Genomic DNA, 8,811 nt, shown 5'->3' with positions numbered 1-8,811 from the left:
ACTGTTTACCTGTATAGGTGTACACGTTATTTCAAGTGTGACAAAAGATAACCAACTAATGGGGGAGTTAAAGGAATACTTCATGCCCTCTGAATTTGCACAAATATTTCATTTGTATCTGTTTATTATCCCATGACCTGTGTTCTTAACCCTTTGCTGCCCAGTGTCCAATACATTTGACATCAAGATAATAGGCATTAAATACAGCAGATATGGGAACATACCCTGGGCAGTAAAGGGCATGTCTGAGAAAGGTGTCATTTCTGCAATGAAGCCAGTAAACGGGACCCCTGGGGGTGGAGTAAGGGTGTTTTTAAATGTACAGAACTGCTTGCAGATCGCAGAACCCCTTCATGTCAGGACTGTGCTTGCAGATTACTGAACCTGTTCATGTTAGGACTGTGCTTGCAGATCACAGAACCCCTTCATGTCAGGACTGTGCCTGCAGATCACAGAACCCCTTCACGTCAGGACTGTGCTTGCAGATTACTGAACCTGTTCATGTTAGGACTGTGCTTGCAGATCACAGAACCCCTTCACGTCAGGACTGTGCTTGCAGATCACAGAACCCCTTCATGTCAGGACTGTGCTTGCAGATCACTGAACCCCTTCATGTCAGGACTGTGCTTGCAGATCACTGAACCCATTCATGTCAGGACTGTGCTTGCAGATCACTGAACCCCTTCATGTCAAGACTGTGCTTGCAGATCACTGAACCTGTTCATTTCAGGACTGTGCGTACAGATCACTTAACCCCTTCATGTCAGGACTGTGCTTGCAGATCATTGAACCTGTTCGTGTGAGGACTGTACTTGCAGATCACTGAACCTGTTCGTGTGAGGACTGTGCTTGCAGATCACTGAACCTGTTCTTGTCAGGACTGTGCTTGCAGATCACTGAACCTGTTCGTGTGAGGACTGTGCTTGCAGACCACTGAACCTGTCTGTGTCAGGACTGTTTCAATGCAGCTGTTAAACTCAGTATCGCACAGCATTAGGCATGCTGTATAAAAAGTAATTACTGCACAGCACATTTAAACTCTAACAGGTTTTAATAGAGCTGAGATTGTTCTATCAGTGTCTCCTGGGGTGGTAAGATACTATTAATGAAATAGCTGCATAATATGGATCAACCAACTTGATGCCTGACATGGAATGGTTTTCTCCCCACCCCCACCCCAGGTCTGGTTCATATCAGTTGGTGCACAGTGAGAAAAATTAGTCAGTCAGGGCAATTGCTGGAATGCAGTCTGGAAACTAACCTACTCCATATTGTCCACAGCCCAACAAACACTGTATAATACTGCAGATATTACAAAGTTTTCTTGTAAGTGCAGAATGGGTTACAATTACAATTACTCTAATAAAAAGCGAATGTGTCTGAAAGACAACCAGCTGAACATTGCTGAGCTCCTGTGCTGCAACTGGCCTAATACACCATTAGGTGAGCTTGCAGTCTGCGCTGACGTTGACAGAGCAGGTATTCCAGGTATCTCTGAATCTCCTGGGGTCATATGGCCTTTACCACCCATTCCGATGTATGAAGTGTTAATATAATCATTGCTCAGAATGCATCGTTCTACCAGGATGCAACCTTGAGACCTGGAATGGAATGTGAACTAATAAATCTACAGAAGAGCAGCTTGACCTGCAGCTAAACAGATACCAAAACAGCCAGTGCAGAACTTCTATGCGTCGGCATTGTTTTGCAGCTGTGTTCCTAAGCTGGTTTATCTCCAACATTCAAATGTAGCTACCCAGGGTTCAGCCAGCAAGCCCATTTTAAACAGGACACCCCCGGCATTTATATCTTGGCTGACTCCATCATGGATTCAAACACAGGATGAACAGGAGACTAGTTCTAATGGCTTTTACTGCTTGCATTTGCATTATGTGCCTAAAATGTTGGTTGCTACTGTAGCAAAGTTCAGGTTTTATATTTGTTTCCTGGATGTCAGGGTACTGTACGTTCCAGGGTCTGGTGTAACTCTAGGATTCTCTGTGTCAAGCAAGACAAACTGACAGCTTTCTGTAACCGTGCATGGGCCAGATTGCAGTTTATTTACTGTTCTCTATACTGTATCTACAGAGCAAATTAAAAACATTGAGAATAAGGGAAATTACCCAAAGATAAGTTATTTCCAAGGAGATCGGTGGTCTTTGTCTCCTGTATTCCCTATACAGTGCAAATATTTTTTTTAAATGGTACTGTAGCTATGCTTTGTGTAATACACAGTCCAATACCATGGAATGGCTATGCAACTCATAATGCACCCACATAATCAAAATAAAACATGCAATTACTGGAGGAACAGTTTAATATTGAATAAATAATCTAGGTCCATACCATAGCCAGACTAGAACAGGCACGCAGATGCCATGTTGTTAAGGAACCAGCATTACTGATCTGTGCCTTGCAACCTGTGTTTTTGTGCAACTCCAAAGCCTTTAGACAAACACACTAAAGAAAGGACACTAATTTGCCTGAGTATGTGCTCCCTTCATGTGGAAAACCTGCAGTGTGACTTTCCCGTTTGCAGGATGATGTCAGATGTTTGCAATAAGAAGTGACACTTTCCTGTTACCATCATCTACACATTTTTAAGTCAACAGACTCAAAACAAGCCATTGTGAAAGCTCTGTGCCAGCCAGACCAGGGCACCATACTGTTTAGCAGAGCTCCCTGGTATCTCCTCCCAGTTCCACAGTGCTGCATTTTCCACTAGGATCAATGGTTTGTCAAGAGGTCTGCTGCTGAGGCAATGTATATAGTAATACACAAATCTGCTAGCCTGCTTCATGACTTTCCTTTGCATCGTATTGTGGGAAAGCAAAATGAAATGTTCTATTCTATCCTAAATAAATATTCAGTCTTGCCAAGTTGGTCATGCAAATCAGTTGAAGACATCACACCGATGAATGAAGGGACTGGGAGGTACAGCATGCTGGGACATGGGTAATATTAGGACAGCTGTGATTCCCCAGTGACTTTCAGACAGAATCAGTGTTTGTAAAATGGTCAATTCAAAGGACACCTTGTTTATTTGACCTGGGATATAACATTAAGCTCTCTGTTGTTACTTGGTGTAGTTCTCGGAGTGCTCCGCCTACAGTATCCCTAATTCCCACTGCAAGCTTTCATCCATTACCAAATGAACATCCCAAGCAGACCTTACCTAAAAACAGGAATGCTGGTAACCCTGAGACTGCCATTCTAAAGCTCAGGAATAGAACGAAACACAGCAGTTTCCTCTGCAGTCTGGTGATAGCCTTCTCACACAAGGCTTTAATTCAGCAGATAGTAAGAGAAGAGTAACCCTCTTCTAGAAACAACTAAAACCAAAGTGTATAAACGTACAGTATATGTACGGAAAACGAGTATCTACACTGCATAGGCGTGTTCCTTACGTCCCTTATAAACTTTCTCTGATTGGCTGCAATATATAGTAACTGGGGATGCCTTTCATTGATCGAGGACAGTTAGATTCAATTGAGTGCACCCAGCCAGAACAAGCAATATAACACCATGGGATGTGCACTTACAATCTTTGATTGTCATTGGTCTATAATTAACTATGTATTTAATTGAGTGAGATCACCCACAGATATTTTAGTATCTGCAAAGTTGCACATTTGTTCTAAAACATATAGATACGAATTACAACAATCCACGTTTATACAGTCGTTTATGCTGCTTCCAGCTCAGAATAGCACCCTCCCAACAGATGCCTGCCTCTTGGATCTATCTCAGTCTTAAAGAGAACATTGTGTTACAAATGCACATACCACCAGTGCAAGAACAGAAATCGAACTATGCACTACTGGATTAGATATATAGCCACTGTCATCAGAATAGAAAAAAATGGATTCTAAAAAATGTCTCTTATTTTACCAGGCTTGATGTGAGTTTGCACTAAGACAGATGCTTGAATTAATTATGTGCGAGACTGTAAAAGTTATTTAACAAAGCTTAACAAGCTGTTTTGCTGTGCAGTGCCACTCTGAAAAGGTGTCAATTGTTTTCTTATCACAATCCTCCAAAAATATCAAGCATTGGCTGAAAAAGTTTTCAGGTGGATATTACGTTTTGCAATTAGGTGCAAAATCATTATCTGTGGGAGTTGTCACTAGGTTGGCATGACAACAGCTGAAGATGAATGCATTATTAGAAATGAGATACAGTATCAATACTGAAATGGTAGAATGTAACTCAGCTTCTGATGTTGCTCTTCTAGTCTAGTTCTAGTTGACTTTTTACAAAGTTCAAAGAGTTAAAGATCTCACTTTGACATTCACATCTGTTTATCATCAAGAGTCCACAAGAAACCAGAAACCCCCATCACTGGCTAGGCTGCTGGTGAGACCTCCTGTACAAGCCATTACTCATTCAGTAAACTTTATACACACCAGAAAAGGTCATATTGAAATGTGAGGAAATGGGCAAAGTCTACAATCGTTGCTTCTTGGATCTATAATGTTAACAGGCTAGGCTTTTCAGCGTAAGCCATGGGTTTTAGAGGAATAACGAAACCAATTTATTTTTGTAATTACTTTTGAGCTTTGTAAACTGTTCAAGAAACCTGTTAAAGAGATTATGTGCTGGTAAAGAGATTACCACTCAATGCCAACTCAGACTGAAGGACACTATCTACTAGCCTTGTTACTGTGGCAATTTCTGTTGAGTAGCCACCCCTGCATTTCAGGTTAGGTCATAGAAAATACAAACTAGTAAAGTTTCACTTAGAACAAAACATTATGAGACTGCCTTGCTATACAACAGGCATCTTATTAGTTTATCTTTCACTTACTGTACTTCACTCCTGGTAACAAAAATTTGAAAGAATTTAAAAAGTTGGTTTAATCCAACAAAATAATTCCAGTTTAGGACACTCACAGGAGTGTGCTGTATGTGATTCCTGTTTGCATGATGGTTAGGACACTCACAGGAGTGTGCTGTATGTGATTCATGTTTGCATGGTGGTTAGGACACTCACAATGGTGTGCTGTATGTAATTTACGTTTCCGTGGTGGTTAGGACAGGCACGGGGGTGTGCTGTATGCAATTCCTGTTTGCATGGTGGTTAGGACACTCACGATGGTATGCTGTATGTAATTTGCATTTGCATGGTGGTTAGGACACTCAGGGGGTGTATGTGATCACCAGTTCGCGCCCAGCCTCTGTCCCATCATATAATAAAATTATGAAATAGTATATGATGGTGATTCCTTTAGATTTCTCAGTATTGCTACTGCAACATAACTTTTAGCACATATGTTCAAGCTGCTAAAAGATAGTCTCTCCAGATTCTGATCCCTTTTACATGATTTGTGAGTGCAACAGTAAGCCCCCTACCTTCCCTATCATGCAAAATGAAAATGTGTGGAACATTCTGACAGTGTTTGATGCCGCCAAACCATGTGCTGAGTCCATCTTTAAAAAGAGTTACATCTCCATCAGGTCCAACTGAATCAGTTCAATCATGACAAGTAAGGTCAAAGCAATTTATTGCATGTGTCCCTCCCTACCACGGTCTAATAAAGTAAGCCACTCCTGTTGAGCAAGGTGCTCATTGGAAAGCTGCCGGACAGCTGGGGTCTCTTCGGGAGAAACCGAGTTGGGAGGTCCTTAAAAGAGGGAAACTGCAGTACAAGCCACAGTATGGGAAGACAACCTCCAGCCAGCATGACAAGCAATCTGGGAACTAGAAGCCTTGTGAGTGGAAATGTTTAGTTTATTGTAACTATTTTGGTTGGAAGAGTGGGTCATCATACAACAGCATGGCTAACAGTCAGCCAACAATAGCTATATTACTCTAGCCTTAATTTAATGTGATGTTATTCATAGTTCATTACATGCAAAAAGCAGCTGACGTTTGACCCCGTTTGGAGAGTGGAATGGATGGCCAAAGTGGATGGAATAAACATCTTGCCACTCCCCAGGGTTACTCAGTGTCACAGCTGAGGTTTGTACCTCACTTCTTTGTCATGAGTGTTAGAATTCTAGAGTTGTAACATGCTAAATCACTTCACTGAATGTTCCCCTATAACACTTTTCTCACCCCTTCCTGTCAACATCCAATGCTTAGCATGTAAATTAGACACACAGGTGAGCTAACATTACATAATTAGACGACTTAATATATATAATATATATATATATATATATATATATATATATATAATTAATCAAAACGGTATATATATATATATAATGTCACAGTGAAATACCATAAAACTTAAATAAAACTCCTCTGGCCGCTAACACACATCCTTGTAGCAACATCGTAACTCAATTTAAACATTCCAGAAACTTTATTAAAAGGTTTTGTGTCAGTGGGAACTAAGTAATAGTTTTGTTTTATAACAACATTACATTGTATTGTACACCCTCAAGTATAAATTTTGATATGCACACTGGTTAACAAGGATACGGTATGCAAAACGTTGGAAAATGAACAAACAGAAGTATGAATTTGTATTTAAAAACAGAATAGATCTACCATTGTTAATAATAATAATAATAATAATAATAATAATAACACAAACTTATAAAATGTTTTTAAAAATGAACAATAAAAGCAAATACTATCATTATCAAAAATAATTTACTCTTTAATCTCAAACTTGTACAACAAAACACATTAAAATACAGTAATACACCAATAGCTTTGTAGCTGTTCTATTGTCAGCACGCTTAAAATTATCAGAACTTTTAATAACGTAATAACTGCATTTTTTCGTAATTTAAGGCCTACCTTAAATTACGTTTTCTATTATTATTATATATTAATCTTGAGAGTCACTTTCATCGCTGTCATTTATTAGCAGTTCATTAAACTCAAGTTCCTCCTCATCTTCCTCAGCTTCAATGGTAATGACAGAGACCCTGCGTTTAACAGAGACCTGGAGTTTATTTACAATATTTGCCAGCAGACCCGGTGCATATTGGAGACAACCAATTACATGACATCCATACAGTACTTTGAGTTCAGTGGCAAAGGGTTTGGGCTGCAAATCTGTGTAAAGTTTAAACCCTCCTTTCTGTAAGCCTGTAAATGAGAACATCTGTTCCCTGTAAAAAACATAATCATGGCTTCACAGCACAACTTAATGAACTGTTTTAATGGCATCTGTCATCAATTAAGATCGATACAAACAGCCAACAAATGTATTTTTATTACAGCCCATGAGCTAAAAACCCAGCAAATGCTCTTTTTCAGTTCAATATATACATTTGTGCTGGTTTTAATTTGTGCTACACTATGGCGGCGATTTAAAGAAAGCACACAATGTTTTTAGTGTCAGCAGTTCAGACTGCAGTGAGCTCAGATAATGTTGAGAAAGTAGAGATGGACTGCTGGTCCAGTGCTCAGGTTATCATAGCATAGCAGAGATGGTCTTGTCACCTGTAATTTAGAGTTTTCTCAAAGATCGGCCTTAACTTTTAAATTAGATGGAATAAAAGTTTTCTAATAAATATGTTTGGATAGTTTGTTAAAAATGTGACTCCAGTGAAGAAACCAAAACACTGCTTTTGCTATGTTTTATTGACTATATTGAGGACGCGTACAGCTGATAGAAGATTCCTGAGTCATCACAGAACACCTCAGAGCCTAGGTCAATGTAGACATTCTGAACTGAACCCTGTAACAAAAGAATATCATCTTGCTCATTCTTCAACGGGATGGCAGTCACAGCAGTTGAGTTTGCATCGTCTTTGTAAGCTCTTCTCTACTGTGTGTAGTTTTGCGATTTTTAAAACATGTGGTTGCATGCCTTGTCATTGTAACCCATTGAGTTTGTATATAAATAAGGAGATCACTACATTCAAGATTTTGACAAACATCCAACTGAATTAAAACAGAGCTTTTCAAAGAATTAAGAAGGTTACACTGAAACCAATACTGGTACTGGTTTATCACTAGGATCATTGTGATAGCACATAATGCTGTCTGGAGAGTAGAGAGACATTTCACAATGGCAATTCCATTTTAAGAACATGACTGAACGGAATTTACAGAATCAATGGAGCAAGGGACAATTTAAGCAAACAAATAAATAATCAAATAAAAACTGGCAAGAAAAATAGTACAAGTATAGCTGATGACAATCATGACAAAAAATGAAAAACATTACATTACATTACATTATATATATATATATATATATATATATATATATATATATATATATATATATATATATATATATATAGTACCAGTCAAAAGTTTGAGTACACCTGCTTGAAACCAGATTCTTCATGATTATCTATGCTTTTAACTGTATAAACTTGTCTATAAACACTTAATATTTCATTATATGATATGTGTACTTATATAAGCTGATAATCATATGTAAATTGCATTCAAAAATTTAATTTTTAAATGAAAATGTAAATCTTGTCAATTTCAATTAAATGGTCACCCAAAGCAAGGGGATTTCAGTCTGAAGCCCAAGTCAGATAAAAGTCTGAAATGTGTATAACACAGTGTTAGAACACTGGCCTAAGTATAAAAGTGTCTTTGTTAGATGTTCTCTGAGTTAACTAGCATGTACCTAATAAACCTTTTGTCACCAATTATTGTTAACAGGTGAGGGTCCACGATTATTATAAATATAGGTAGCATAGGCACAAGTTTGTCATTCCTGAATGTAAGGGAGCAGAAAATGGCAAAATACACTCAGTTAAGCAAAGAAAAAAGAAAATGAAGAAATGAAGGTCAATCTTTAAGACAAATCACAAGAACTTTGCAAGTGTCTGTAACTGTTGTGGCCAAGACCATCAAACAATTTGAAGAAACTGGCACTCATG

Source organism: Polyodon spathula, chromosome 2 (assembly GCF_017654505.1).
Source record: "Polyodon spathula isolate WHYD16114869_AA chromosome 2, ASM1765450v1, whole genome shotgun sequence".
Lineage (NCBI taxonomy): Eukaryota > Metazoa > Chordata > Actinopteri > Acipenseriformes > Polyodontidae > Polyodon > Polyodon spathula.
This window is presented reverse-complemented; position numbering follows the sequence as displayed.